Source organism: Sminthopsis crassicaudata, chromosome 2 (assembly GCF_048593235.1).
Source record: "Sminthopsis crassicaudata isolate SCR6 chromosome 2, ASM4859323v1, whole genome shotgun sequence".
In the NCBI taxonomy this organism is placed as follows: domain Eukaryota; kingdom Metazoa; phylum Chordata; class Mammalia; order Dasyuromorphia; family Dasyuridae; genus Sminthopsis; species Sminthopsis crassicaudata.
The window spans coordinates 280,306,991-280,322,782 of NC_133618.1; positions in this window are offsets into that span (position 1 = coordinate 280,306,991).

Genomic DNA, 15,792 nt, shown 5'->3' on the forward strand with positions numbered 1-15,792 from the left:
AATATAAACTCACAAAACTTTAATTAATTAATTTAATATTTGACCAGTTCTAAAAATTCATGCATTTAAAAATGGATATAGAAATGTTGAAAGGATATAGGAAGATATCAAGAATAGGAAGTAGATGAGGTTATGGGTGGGCAATATTTGATAAGAGTCTGGTAAGGTGACTCTAAGATTGCAAATCTGCTTGACTATTGTGGATCCCTCCTTAGAAATAGGAGAGTTTAGAAGAGAAATGAGTTTCAGGGGAAGACAATGGGTTTATATATATATTAAATTTGAGTGTAGATAAAAGGGAGACAGCTGGAGATAGAGGAGTGAACTTCAGAACAGATTAAATATATGGTTATATGGATTTGAGAATCATCTTTATAGATATGACAACTGAAACCAGGATCATGATGAAATCACTGAGACAGTAGAGAGAGAAATTTCTTAAGAGGTGAGGTATAAAAACTACAAGAAGTTTAAAAAATTAGATTGAAAATTTCATCCATTATGGAGAAAGCTATTTTTCATTGACTTGTGCTGTGCTGCAACGATAGTATTTCTTCCTCATTGAAATGAGGATTGTCTCTTGTAGACCAGTTTTTCTTGTAGAAGAAAATGAGAAAAGATTCAACAAATTCCTGTCCATATTCCAATTAATGTAGAACAATTAATATATGTCTTAAAAAAAAGAAATCATGAAGACTCCTTATTTGACAAAACATTCTAGGGAAACTGGAAGGCAATCTTTTTTTTTTTTTTTTTAAATTTTTTATTTTATTTTATAATTATAACATTTTTTGACAGTACATATGCATGGGTAATTTTTTACAACATTATCCCTTGCACTTACTTCTATTCAGATTTTTTCCCTTCCTCCCCCAACCCCCTCCCCCAGATGGCAAGCAGTCTTATATATGTTAAATATATTACAGTATAATTTAGATACAATATATGTGTGTAGAACCGAATTTTTTTGTTGCACAGGAAGAATTGGATTCAGAAGGTAAAAATAACAGTTTACATTCATTTCCCAGTGTTCCTTTTCTGGATGTAGCTGGTTCTGTCCATCATTAATCAATTGGAATTGGATTAGCTCTTCTCTATGTTGAAGAAATCCACTTACTGGAAGGCAATCTTAAAGAAATTATATTTAGAACAATAGCTCACACCATATACCACAATGAGCTCCAAATGACTATATAATCTAGATATGAAAGCTCACATGACAAACATTAGAGAATTAAGGAATAAAATAACTTTGCAACTATGAATAAGGGAAGAGGTGATAACCAGACAAAAGATAGAGAGCATCATATGAGGTAAAACAGGCAATTTTGATAATATAAAATTGAATAGGGGTCTCTAAAGAGCCAGACTTCAAGTCAAAAAAATCTCATTTTTCTGAGTTCAAGTCGGGCCTCAGACAGTTACCAGCTGTGTGACTTTGAGCAAATCACCCAAGACTGTTTGCCTCAGTTTCCTAATCTGTAAAATGAACTGGCAAAGAATATGGAAAGCCACTCCAATATCTTTGCCAAGAACATCCCAGTGAAGTCATGAATAGTTGGACATGACTGAAAACAACTAAACAACAAAAAGTGACAAGTTTTTATGTAAACAAAATCAATAAAGTTAAATTAGAAGAGAAACAGTTAACTAGGAAGAAAAGTCTTTGTAGTATGTTTAGTTTTTATTTATTTTTTATTGAGGCTTTTTATTTACAAAGCATATGCATGGGTAATTTTTCCAACATTGACTCTTGCATAATCTTTTGCTGCACATTGTCCCCTCCTTTCTCTCACCTGCTCCCCTAGCTGGCAGGTAGTCCAATACATGTTAAATATGTTGAAATACATGTTAGATCCAATAAATGTATACAAATTTATACAATTATCTTGTGCAAGAAAAATCAGATCAAGAAGGAAGAAAAAGAAAAACTGAGAAAGAAAACACAATGCAAGCAAATAACAACAGAGAGAGTGAGAATGCTATGCTATGTTCCACACTCTGTTCCCATAGTTCTCTCTCTGGGTATAGATAACTTTCTTCATCACTGCACAAGTGGAACTGGTTTGAATCATCTCAATATTGAAGAGAGCCAGATCCATCAGAATTGATCATCATATAGTCTTGTTGTTGCTGTGTATAATGATCTCCTGGTTCTGCTCATTTCACTTAGCATCGGTTCATGTAAGTTTCTCCAAGCCTCTTTAAAATCATCCTCTGGTCGTTTCTTATAGAACAATAGTATTCCATGGCATTCATGTACCATCACTTATTCAGCCATTCTCCAACTGATGGGCATCCACTCAGTTTCCAATTTCTTGCCACTACAAAGAGGGCTGCCACAAAAATTTTTGCACATGTGGGTTCCTTTTCCTCCTTAAGATCACTTTGGGATATAAACCCAGTAGTAACACTGCTGGATCAAAGAGGTATGCACAGTTTGATAACTTTTTGAGCATGGTTCCAAATTGCTCTCTAAAATGGTTGGATTTGTTTGCAATTCCACTAACAATATATCAGTATCCCAGTTTTCCCACATCTCCTCCAACATTCGTCATTATCTTTTCTTGTTATCTTAGATAATCTGACCGGTGTGTAGGGGTATCTCAGAGTTATCTTAATTTGCATTTCTCTGATTAATAATGATTTGGAATACCTTTCCATGTGGCTACAAATAGTTTCAATTTTTTCAACTGAAAATTATCTGTTCATATCCTTTGACTATTTATCAATTGGAGAATGGCTTGAACTATTATAAATTTGAGTCGTCTCTATATATTTTAGAAATCAGGGATTCTTTGGATGTAAAATTTTTTTCCCCAGTTTATTGCTTCCCTTCTAATCTTGTCTGCATTAGTTTTGTTTATACAAAAACTTCTAAACTTAATATAATCAAAATTATCTACTTTATGATCAATAATGATCTCTAGTTCTTCTTTGGTCACAAATTCCTTCCTTTGCCACAAACACCTGCTTTCTTTCTTTCTTTCTTTTTTTTAATTATAGCTTTTTATTTACAAAACATATGCATGGGTAATTTTTCATCATTTATCCTTGTGAAACCTTCTATTCCAACTTTTCCTCTCCTTCCCCCCACTCTCTGACCTAGATGGCAGGCAGTTCAATACATGTTAAATATGTTAAATACCATATGTATACATATTTATACAGTTATCTTGCTTGCATCAAGTTTGAAAAAAAAATCTGCTATCCAAAATACACAAAATGTCCCAAAAGTTATTAAAGGAAAAATAAGTTTTTAATAGATACATAAAAAGCTCTCTTAAATAATTCAAAAAATACAAATTAAAACAAATGTAAAATTCAACTTCACATTTATCTAATAGGTGTTGATCTGAGGGAAGCCAGGGAGGGCTCAAAGACCTGTCTACTCTCTGTCATCTTGGCTTCACCCTCTGTAGGACAGCTTTGAAAGTAATCTGCTGAATTGATTATATACTCTTAAAATATGTATAGCTATTCATAATAGATATTCACTATCTCACTCAAAATCTTCTTTTACTCTTCTATATTACATATGGAAATGTTCTTCTTTGGGCTATTCATTAAATTCAGAATAAGAAAAGCTAAAAGCAATGAAAATAGTTGGAAATTGAAGGAATGTCACATTGTGGAGAATATTTGGAGTTAAAAACCAAGTTTGAGGCTCTTTCTGAAGGAGATGGATACATTGGGAAAGAAGTGACTATTTGTCCTCCAAGGGCTGATAATATAGATCTACAGAAGCTGCAAGATGGAAGATTATTAAATGCACTGAGGCAGCTATTCGTTGATCTAATGATGACAACAAAGAGGTTGGAAGTATACACCTCTCATATAACAAAGCACTTTCAAGATTCGTAAAAATTAATAGCTATTACCTACTTCTGGTGATATCATGTGCACACAAATGATACTAACATAAATAGTTTGGAAAGTGTAAAATGTTACAAAGCTTTAAGCAAGAAACTGAAGACCATAAAGGCAAAGGGTATATTTTTATTCTTCACTAGTGCCCATCAAAAACAAGAAATGCAGAAGAGAAAATTTAATTTTTTGTGGGATAATAGTGGTCATAAAACAGAGACTCTCAGAGTAAGAAAAAAACGGGTTTATTATGATCTCCTAAGAAAGGGCATCCCCCAACTGACAGCGTGTCAGAGTACAAAGCATAAGCTGCAAAACACAAGATTAAATAGAACAGAATTCCCCACACACACTCCTTTGACATTTTCTCCCATTGATTGGGGGAATCCACGCTTATACTTTAAACATGGAAATCTATCCCAGAAACAAAAGAATAAATTGCCGTTAAAAGAAGTACTTAAATGCTCATTAAATTTGGGGGAATTAGAAGGAGAGTATTCATTCAAGATAATCTAATACCTGTAGCTTTTTAGCTATAGCTCAACTTATTATTGCAAAAATTTTAAGTCACAATTAGAGAATAGGTTAAGGCCATATTCCCACTTCACTTGGTTCATCCCACAATCCATGCTCTTTATTTATTATCTTTTGAAGACCTCTCATACCATTCTTGTTACATTTCCTCAACTATCTAGTTCACAGAATCCAATCCCTCTAGACCTGCCTTGTCCTTTTTCTTTCCTGGGGTCTATCCTTGTCTAATTGGACTTCCCTCTGCAATCTTCTTCTATGGAAATCCCAGTCATGTCCCTGAGGTTAAATTTTCCCTATAAAACCTACTTGTGTGCCATCCCATGGCTGCTACTTTCCTTTGGTAAGCCCACCATAGCATTCTGCTTTGTAGTATTTTTTCCTTCCCCTATGTCATGTGGTATTTCTTCTAACTCCATTCTGCTTTCTGATCCTCCTTTATTGCCTTATGGCTAACTAACTCTTTTAGGGTACTAAGTCACTTTCAGGATTTAGCCTGCCAGCTAAGGGCATGCCCCAACCTCATGGGGTAGTTCTCCTTTTATACTGGGAAACTGTGAGTTCTACCAAGGAGCTTATAAAAGCCCTTTCCTCACTGAGTATATTAGCCTACAGGTGTTTCTCTGAGTGTCTCTCTGAGGAAGTTTACCTGTTTAGAGTGGGAATTCCTGAGCCGAGTCTGGAGAACTCTCCAGAGGGCATCTGCCCAAAGATTTAGTACAGGAGAGATCTCCTCACTTATAGGAAATATCCTGGACAAGACCCCAAACTGTGTGAGATAGGAGCAACCACAAAAACAGAGACTCTCAGAATAAGAAAAAGCAAAAAAAGATTTATTACAATCTCATGAGAAAGAGCATCTTCCAACCAACAGGATGCCAGTTAAAGAAGTAAAAAGCATAAACTGCAAAACATAAGATTAAATAGAACATAAGCCCTGTCCCCCAACTTGACCTTTTCTCCTATTGTTTAAGGGAGTCCAGGATTATACTTTAAACATAGAAATTTATCCCAGAAACAAAATAATGAATTGCCTTTAAAAGAAGTACTTAAATACTAATTAAAAGTTGGTGGGAAACAGAAGGGGAATGTTCTTTCATTCTTTATTATCTATATTAGATTTCTTGCTCTCTTGGGGAGGAAGGGAGAGGTAGAGTGGGGAGTTTCAGGGGGAGGGGAGGGAGAAAAATTTGGAAAATTATGAATGAATGTTGAAAATGATCTTTACATATATTTGGAAAAATAAAATTCCATTGGGAAAAAAAAAAGACTATAGCTGACATCCAATAAGAGAATAAGAGTTGACTAGATTGAAAAGCTTATTCTACCAGAGAGACGGGCTTGCTAACTACAAAAGTAGTTAACAACTAATTCCAGTAAATCATGGAGGTTGCTGAAAGTACTGTCTGACATAGATGTGGACCAATGCTTAAGAAGGTTACTAATCAAAAAATCCTCATCTTATAAAGCCTAAAAGATAGTTGATAATTTTTGAAGATTAATTGAAATGGAAGAGCAATATCTACTAGGAATATCAGAGACATGAGTCTGGTCCAACAGAAAATATCATGATTCATAATTACATCATGAAAAATACTGGCAGCTCTCTGATAGTCAAGGAATGAGCTGTTGCCATACACCTATACCCTGTACATATGTTCCCTTCATTTTGTGCTATATCTTTTCATATGTACTCTCTCCACAGAGGGGCTGTTTAGAAAAGAGTGAATTCCATGTTTAGAGAAGGTCACTTGTGTTAGTTTTATACCTATATTCTTTTTTTAAAATTTTAATTAATTAATTTATTTTTACAAAAATTTTATGCATAGGTAATTTTTCAGCATTGACAATTGCAAACCTTTTGTTCCAACTTTTCCCCTACTTCCCTCCACCCCTTCCCCCAGATGGCAGGTTGACCAATACATGTTAAATATGTTAAAGTATAAGTTAAATACAATATATGTATACATGTCCAAATAATTATTTTGCTGTACAAAAAGAATCGGACTTTGAAACAGTGTACAATTAGTCTGTGAAGGAAATAAAAAATGTAGCCAGACAAAAATATAGGGATTGGGAATTCTATGTAGTGGTTCATGTCAACTCCCAGAGTTCTTTTGTTGGGTGTAGCTGGCTCAGTTCATTACTGCTCTATTGGAACTGATTTGTATACCTATATTCTTTTTAAGAAATGCTTTCACTTATAATTAAATGTGACCTCTATCTGACTAGTAAAAGTAAACACATTTTGGGGGCTTGTAAATTAGTTTGGGGAAGATTTTGATTCACAGACAATCCTGGTAAATTCTTCATCATGGAGGTCCCTAAGTAGAGGCTCTTGGCCAATCATTGGTGATGTTGAAGAAGAGTTCTTATTTAGGTATAGATTGAGACAAATGAGGATCCTTTCCAAATCTTGTAAAGGGCTGAAACTCTTGAGTCAATGCACTGGGTTCAGACAATTAAGCACTTGAGACTAACTACCAATTGGACAATACTCTATTAGCATATCCTTGGAAAACTGCCCTTCCCACTATCCTGTGCTGGCCCAATTGTTTGGTGTATACAGAGAATTGTGGGAGGGACTAGGAGGTGCAGTGAGACTAGCCAGGGTCACTTCTTCAAGAGAGACGACAAGGTGAGGTCTCAGAGATCCTACGCATCCACTCTCTTCACTTCTACCACTAAAGACCAAGAATAAAGACTTTTGCTTATCCTGACTGTGGCTGATTCTAAGGTACCCAGGGTGCTAACACAGTCACCACATTTGGACCCCAATGCAGGTCTAAGGACCCTAATTTCACTGAAGAAGTCTTTGGGGACCAAGAAATAGGATGAGTATTTTAGTAGACAAACAGGGAACTTACTTTGTTAAGGGCTAAACTAGTAACCTTTTCTTGCTGAAATGGGTCAGATATTAAAAAAAGATTTCCCCCCAGCCCCAGCCCTGCCCCTCCCCCAACCCCAGGGGGTGCTATAGAACACATTTTTAAGATGATGGAGGGACAAGGTTAAATTATAACTTGGTGCAGATCGCTAGACTCTTGGGTACATTAGAATGCACATCCCTTGATTCTTAAAGGAAGAAGAAATAGGACTAGATAATTGGAAACTAGTAGGAGATCAACTATGTAAAGGTTCTGGTTCAATTTCCAAGGAAACATTCTATATATACAACATAATACAGTTGGCCTTAAAGAATCCTGCAAGTTAAAGAAAAAAGAAAAATTTTCAGAACAGCCAGATGAGGAAGTATGAGGAAAAAGAGGAAGACAATGAATAGATTAATGGCAATATCACTAGAGGGCATGTGGAATTAAGTGAGGATGAAGGGCATGGTGAAGGGCATGGTAATTCTCCCTTTGACCAGGCAGCTTCAAACCCGCCTAAATTGTAACTGGTTCTTGACAACGCCCCCTTCAACTTCACCTACCAGGATGGAGGGAGTAGGAGTAGTAGTGATATCACCAGCACCTCCCCCCCCTAGCAATCACCCCCTCCTATGACTAGATTGCAAAAGGCACTACTTAAAGCCACAGAAGAAGGCCAGGATTTAGCTAATCTGAAAATCAATATGTATCCCATGATTCAACAGTTTAACTCTTCAGGTCAAGAGAGTAGAAGATAGGCTCCTTTTGATATAGATGTCCTCAAAGACCTGAAAAAGGCTTGCTCTCTTTATGGGGATACATCAGCTTATGTCAAGATGTTATTTATAGAATTTGGCTTATAAAGTCTTAACCCCTAGGGACTGGAAATCTGTAGCAAGGACATGCTTAGAACCTGGACAAAACTTGTTGTGGCTTTCTGAATATAGTGAGCTCTGTAATATACAAGCCCAACAAAATAGTCATAGTGGAGTTAATCCTCCAATCACCTATGACCAACTAATAGGTGTAGGTTCTTATGCAGACACTTCAGTACAGATTAATTACCCCATAGCAGCATATGAGTCAATTGCTGCTGCTGTTATCAAAGCATGAACTTTTCTCCCTTGTAAAAATGACAAGGGTGAGGCCTTCACAAAAATTGCACAAGGGACAAATGAACCCTTTGCTGTTTGCAGACAGCTGTCATACAAACTAATGGTGAAAATTCAGTAACAGACATTATGATAAGGCAACTTGCTAAAGGAAATGCTAATGAGGTTTATATAAGAATTATACTAAGACTACACAAGGATGCTCCTTTAGAGGCTATCATAAGACGCTGTGCCCCAGTGGTCACAAATGCCTTTTATAGCCAGGTTATAATGCAGACTTCCCAAGATTCCAACATGGGAAGACAGGGCCCCTTTTGGCAAGGGACTTCCAGAGAGACTTGTCAATGCTTTCAAAGTGGTAAAGCTCAATGTTGGCATAGAGACAGAGTGAGAAAATAGGGTGGGAGAACAAGACCCAATACCCCATGTCCAAAATGCAACAGAAGGTTCCATTGTGCATCAGAATGTAGACTTATTCAGGGAAATGGGATGGAGGGCCCAGCCCCAGGGCCTAAGGCAAAAAATACTTGGGGCATGAGGGCAGCCGATGCTACACCCAGAGAGTTCCTAGAAGTTCAATAACCAGACATTATCAATCATCCAGGAAGCAACGTGATGGGAGAAAGGGATTACAATTGGGAAGAATAGAGTTGTATGCAGCTGGGACAACTGAGATACCCCTGGAGAGATGAAATCTGTTCTTCTCCAGCCTATGGATCCCTTGCCTCCAGGCAGAGTAGGCTTGGCCATTTCACCTCCTGAGTATACCTACAAAACAGTGTTCATCCATATACTGATGTGGGAAACGGGAATGTGTAGATAATATCCCAGTCACTAATACTGGTAGACAATGTGTGACTTATCAACCAGGTGCAGTGGTAGGATCAGGTTTATTGATACAGACTCCTAATAAGCAATCTGGTGATAGTCGCCCAGATTCTGACTCAAGCAACAAAATCCAGGAATAGACTGGATAGCAGCTATGACAGATGACTGACCTATGCTCACTATCTATATAAATGGCATACTATTAGAAGGATTGGTAGACACAGGTGCAGATTGTACAGTCATTAGAGGTGACAACTGGCCCAGTCACTGGCCAAAGATTAAGGGAGACACCTGCATGTCTGGCATAGGAGGATCAATAGCACCTGAAATTAGTGCTACCCCTTTGAGATGGACTTTTGAAGGTGAAACAGGAGTTTTTACTCCTTTTATAGTTGAAAAAAATCTCCATCAATCTGTGGGAAAGAGACATTTTACAACAATTAGGATTAAAAATGAGTACTTCAGTTTTTTAGCCAAGGCTGCTGTTGAAGGCCTGCCAACACTTTCACCTGTTCCTATCCAATGGAAAACTGATACCCCAGTGTGGATAGAACAGTGGCCCTTAGGTAGCAATAAATTCAGGCCTTATTAGATAGTATAGGAGCAACTTGACCAAGGACACTTATAACCTTCTCTAAGTCCTTGGAATTCTCCAGTATTTGTTGTAAGAAAGAAATCTGGAAAATGGAGGATATTGACTGATTTAAGAAAGGTAAATGAACAGATAGAAACAATGCGAACTCTTCAAACTGGACTTCCATCTCTTACTCAATTGCCTAGAGAATGGCCTCTGTGGGTTATAGACATTAAGAATTGTTTCTATTCTATCCCTCTAGATAAGGAGGATATGAAAAGATTTGCCTTTTCGGTGTCCAGCATTAACTTAGATGAGCCTCATAAAAGATATGAATGGTCAGTTTTGCCACAGGGAATGAAAAACAGCTCCACTATGTGCCAAATGTGTGTAGCTGCTGCTCTTACTCCAGTAAGAAAAGCATTTCCAAAAGTAATGTTATTACATTACATGGATGATGTGCACCTGAAGAACAAATGTTAGAAGCATGTCTATACAAGACCATGGAAACACTAAGGAACTACAAATTGCACATAGCTTCAGAAAAAATTTAAAGACATGCTCCTTTTCAAAATTTAGGATATGAAGTATACCCTAAGGTACTTACAGTACAAAAACTCTCCTTAAGAACAGAGAAGCTAAACACCTTAAATGACTTTCAGAAATTGATAGGACATATCCAACAAAGCTTTACTCCTTACCCAGTGCTTGTGGCTAGAATTTTATTAAAGACTATTAAATGAGCAGTATAATTATCTGGGATAAGACCTGACAAGATATACACTTTTTATACTAATGCACAAATTAATGTTTACTATGAAACCATCCCAGAGTGGCAAAATTTATTAGCCATGGTTCCAAATTTTACACACTAGTCTCCATTAAAGATAACCAGACTATTACATAATTGGCAATGGATTCTTAAAGAAAAGGTTTCTAAAGTTTCTCTTAAAGGACCAACTATCTTTACATATGCATCCAAACATAATATTTGCTCTATATAATCTTGTGACTTAACTATAAAGAGAGTAGTCAGAACTCCGTTTCAGTCCACTCAGCAGAATGAATTGTATGCAATCATTCTAGCTCTTACTTATTATTCAGGAGACATAAATATAATATCTGATTCAGCCTATTCAGTAGGTGTGGTACAGAGAATTGCCACAGCCCAAATAAAATGTATAGCCTCTAATGTATTTTAGCTCTTTAAGGAACTTCAAGAGCAAGTGAGAAAGCATCCAGGTAAGATTTATATCTTCCTTGTCCACTCTCATAGTGGACTTCCAGGTCCTATTTTTGATGGTAATTCAAAGGCAGATAGCCTTCTAACCATGTTGGCCAATATTCCTTTATTTCAGGAAGCCCAAGAATCTCATTTTAAATATCATCAGGCTGCTCAAGTTTTACGTTTGCAATTTGGGATAACAAGAGAGGAAGCTAGGAGCATAGTAAAAACCTATACAGCTTGCCTTCTTTTCCATGCTCCTACACTCCCTCCAGGGAAGAACCCTTGTGGTTTGAGACCCAATGAAATTTGGCAAATGGATGTGACCTATTATAAATCATTTGGTTGACTGTCTTTTATCCACGTTGTGGTAGGCACTTTTTCAGGATTCACTTTTGTAATACCAGCAGCAAAAGAGACAGCCCTAGTGATCACTGAATTCTTTATACAAGCATTTGCAATTATGGGTGTGCCACAAGCAATAGAAACCGACAATGGACCTGCTTATACTTCTAAACATTTTACACACTTTTGTGCACAGTATAAGATTTTACAAGCAAATACACTTCTGGCATACCTTTTAATCCTCAAGGATAGGCAATAGTAGAGAGGAGAAACAGAGACATTAAGTCACTCCTCCAAAAACAAAAGAAAGGAGGAGGAGCCAGAGGTAACACTATAGAACTTCTAAATCTTGCTCTTTATACTATTAACCTTGATTTTTTGACAAAGATGCACTGGCTCTGGTAGACAGGTTTTATAACCCACTGGAATGGCAGTGTCCAGTGCGAGTAGCTCCACCATCTTTAGATAATCATCAAGTGATGTGGAGAGACCCAGAAAGTGATGAATGGAAGGGACCAGATAAGTTAACTGCTTGGGGGAGAGGGTTTGCTTGTGTCTCCAAAAGATGGAGAAGGAATCAGATGGGTGCCAAGGAACCGTATTCACCTTGTCCATCAGAGTGAGATGGATCAGACTCTTAAAACGAAGGAGAAGACCCAAGAAACATCAGGTGGCTCCATTGCTAACTGTGCCACCACTGAAAGCATGGCAGTTATGGTATTTGACTCATGGATATCAAAAAGTGTTGGACTTCAAAATCCTCAGGAATCATTGGATTCTCTGAGACATGATAAGATTGTTGTTGAACTTCAAAACCCTCAGGAATAATAGGACTCTCTGAGACATGATAAGACTGTTGTAGGACTTGAAAACCCTCAGGAATCAATGGATTCTCTGAGACTTGAGAAGACTGTTGTAGGGCTTGAAAACCCTCAGAAATCATTGCATTTTCTAAGACATGATAAGATTGTTGTAGGACTTGAAAACCCTCAGGAATCAATGGATTTTCTGAAAAATGATAAGACTGTTGCAGGACTTCAAAATCTGCAGGAATCATTGAATTCCCTAACATATAAAAAGACTATTGCAGGACTTCAAAAACTTGCAAGGATCATTGGATTCCCTGACACGTGAAGCAACAGACAAAGATTGGTTTTGGACTATCTCCTGGCTGCTGAAGAAGGTGTTTGTATGACTGATGTTTACATATCCTCCTTCTAGGACTTCTGGAAATCTTTTACAAGACCATGTTGATTTATATTGTTTGTTATATCACTACTTGCATGTACAATTCATGTTTGTTACACCACATTGAGCCTACATTGGCTGTGGGGAGAGTCATCACTAATAGCCTGTGCATTATTACTATGTGCTTGTGTAATACCTCCCATGCTGATGGGTTTGTGCATACCTATTTCTAATAAGACCCTTCAGCCCAGAAACCCACTAGCAATCCCCACTTCCCTTTGGTGCTTTTCACCTCCCTTCCTGAGATGTCAGGGAGGGCGTGATCATCTCCTTTTTAGGGCTTTCATCTTTCTTCCTGAGAAGTTGGGGGAGGGAGGCATGATCACCTCCTTTTCAGTGTTTTCACCTCCTTTCCTGAGAAGTCAGGGATGGTGTGACCATCTGTGTTCTAAAACAAAAGAAAGCGGGAGATGCAAAGGGCTGAAACTCTTGAGTTTCACTGGGTTCAGATAATCAAGCACTTGAGGCTAACTACCAATTGGACAATACTCTATTAGCATATCCTTGGAAAATGGCCCTTCCCATTGCTGGCCCAATCGTTTGGTGTATACAGAGAATTGTGGGAGGGACTAGGAGGTGCAGTGAGACTAGCCAGGGTCACTTCTGTGAGAGGGACGACAAGGTGAGGTCTCAGAGATCCTACCCATCCATTCTCTTCACTTCTACCGCTAAAGACCAAGAATAAAGACTTTTGCCTATCCTGACTGCCTGATTTTAAGGTACTCAGGATACTAATGCAGGTCACCCCAAAATCTGATTTTTATAAACCTGTGAAAAGTAATAGACTAAATATTTGATTTTGGTTTGTTTCCAAACCCAGAGTCAGGAAGTTCAAACCTGGCCTCAGATACTTACTAGTTATGTGAGCCTGGGCAAGTCATTTAACTCTGCCTCAGTGCTTCATGAGCTGGAAATGGAAAATCACTTCAATATCTTTGCCATGAAATAAAAACAAATCAAAAAACCAAAATGAGGTCATTAAGAATTGGACATGACAGAACAAGACTGAACAAGTACCAGCACAACACAAACTAGACTTACAGGGCAATTTTGCTTCTATATTTTTGGTGTAGATCTATGTATTAATGATTTGTGACTTCTCTGGAATCCACATGAGCAGGGGTTCTCAAACTATGGCCTGCGAGCCAGATGTAGCCAGCTGAGGACATTTATGCCGCCTGCAGGCTTATGGCAAATGAGCTGAGGGGAGGAGACAGAGTGTGAGTTTTTGTTTTTACTATAGTCCGGCCCTCCAACAGTCTTTGGGACAGTGAACTGGCCCCCTATTTAAAAAGTCTGAGGACCACTGAACATGAGATTTGATTCACAGATGAAAAATAAAGTTCTCTTTATGATACTTGGAATTCTAAGACTGGAGGGAACTTTGTAAAGTCCCTTAGCCTTGAGACAAAGCCATACCTTTGATGGCTTACATGTGAATCTTTTTCTTAAAGACCTTCAAGAAAGAAGGTTCTATTATACTTTCATTGAATTGCCTAATAATCTCGCTAACAGAAAATCCTTTCTTCAATATAACCTAAATCTCTTACTCAGATTTATGCTTCAAAGTCTACTTTTCTAGAGAACTAATTAGAATTGCCACGACCAAGCACTTATTATATACTCTTTTCCAAAACTAAACTTATCATTTTTTACCCCAGACTAGTCCTTTCTTATACTATGAATATTTCTGTTGTTGACACTACTACCCCTTCACTCACGTCTGAAAGCTTGAAATTAGTTTTTTTCCCCTCTTTGTCTTTCATCCCACTTTCATCCCACATGCAATCATACAATCAAATCTTGTAGATTTTACTTTCGCGCAGATGGAATCATTCAAAACAAGGACTATAAGAGATTTGTCTTTACTGAGGATAGAATAAAAGGAAACTGGATAAAGTGTTGAGGGGTTTAGTTAGATTGAATGAAATCATTCTAGTATCTTTGCCATGGAAAAAACCTCAAATTGGGTTGTGTTATCTTTTCTATTAGATTGTAATTTCTTTAAAGGTAGACACTAAGTTTTATGCAACTCTATTTTACCTAGTACTTAGCATGGAGGACCGAGCACTGCATGTGGAATCAAGAGTTCAAATTGGACTTAGATATTTGGCAGCTATCTGGACAAGCCACTTAACTTCTGTTTGCATCAGATTTCTCATCTGTAAAACAGGAATAATAATAGTGCTTATCTTTTAGGGTTGTTGTGAGAAGACGTTTGTAAATCTTAAAGCATTGTAGAAATACTGCTTGTATTATACTTTAACAACTATTTGCTAAGTGAATAAGTAATCTAAAGATTTCTTAGAGGAGGTGGGAATTTAGTTGTGCTTTAAGATGGGCCTCATAATTGTGTGAGGGATTTCAGTTTGACAGAAGGCCTGTTCGTCAATATTGGTATATCCTGAAGTAAATGTTCAAGGGAAATGAGCGAGTCCTTCTTTTTCTTTCTTTTTTCTTTTAAAAATATTTTATTTTTCCAAATACATGTAAAGGTAGTTTTCAACATTTACCTTTGCAAAACCTTGTGTTCCAGATTTTTTCTCCCTCTCCTTTCCTCTTTCCCAAGACAACAAGAAATCCAACATAGATTAAATGTGCAATTTTTTCTAAACACATTTCCATATTCATCATGCTGTACCCCAAAATAATCAAATCAAAAGGTAAAAAATCATGAAAAAGGGGGAAAACCCAACAAACAAACAATAAAAACAAAAAGGTAAAAATACTATGCATTGATTCACATTCAATCTCAGGATGCAGATGGCACTTTCCATCACAAACCTATTGGGATTGCTGAGAAGAGTCAATTCTATTATAGTTGATAATCACATAATATTGCTGTTACTATGTACAATATTAGAAAGTCCTTTCATATGGGAAACTGAGAGTTGGTCACTTATTCACTTGAGAAGTAGATCCTTGTAGCAATGTCCATTAGTTGTTTTGTTTTGCAATTGGTATTAGATGATAGATTTAGAGGTAGAAAATTCATTCACTCATTTTATAATTCATTCAACAAATCTTGAGTGAGTGCTTTTTATATGTCAGAATCTAGGTAAGACTCTAGGTATAAAAAGAAAAAAAAATTGAAAATTTTCTTCAAGGACCTTTGAACTTAGAATTGATTTAATTCTACTATATTTCATTTCACAAATGAGGAAACTGAGTCTGAAAGGGACTTGTCCAAGA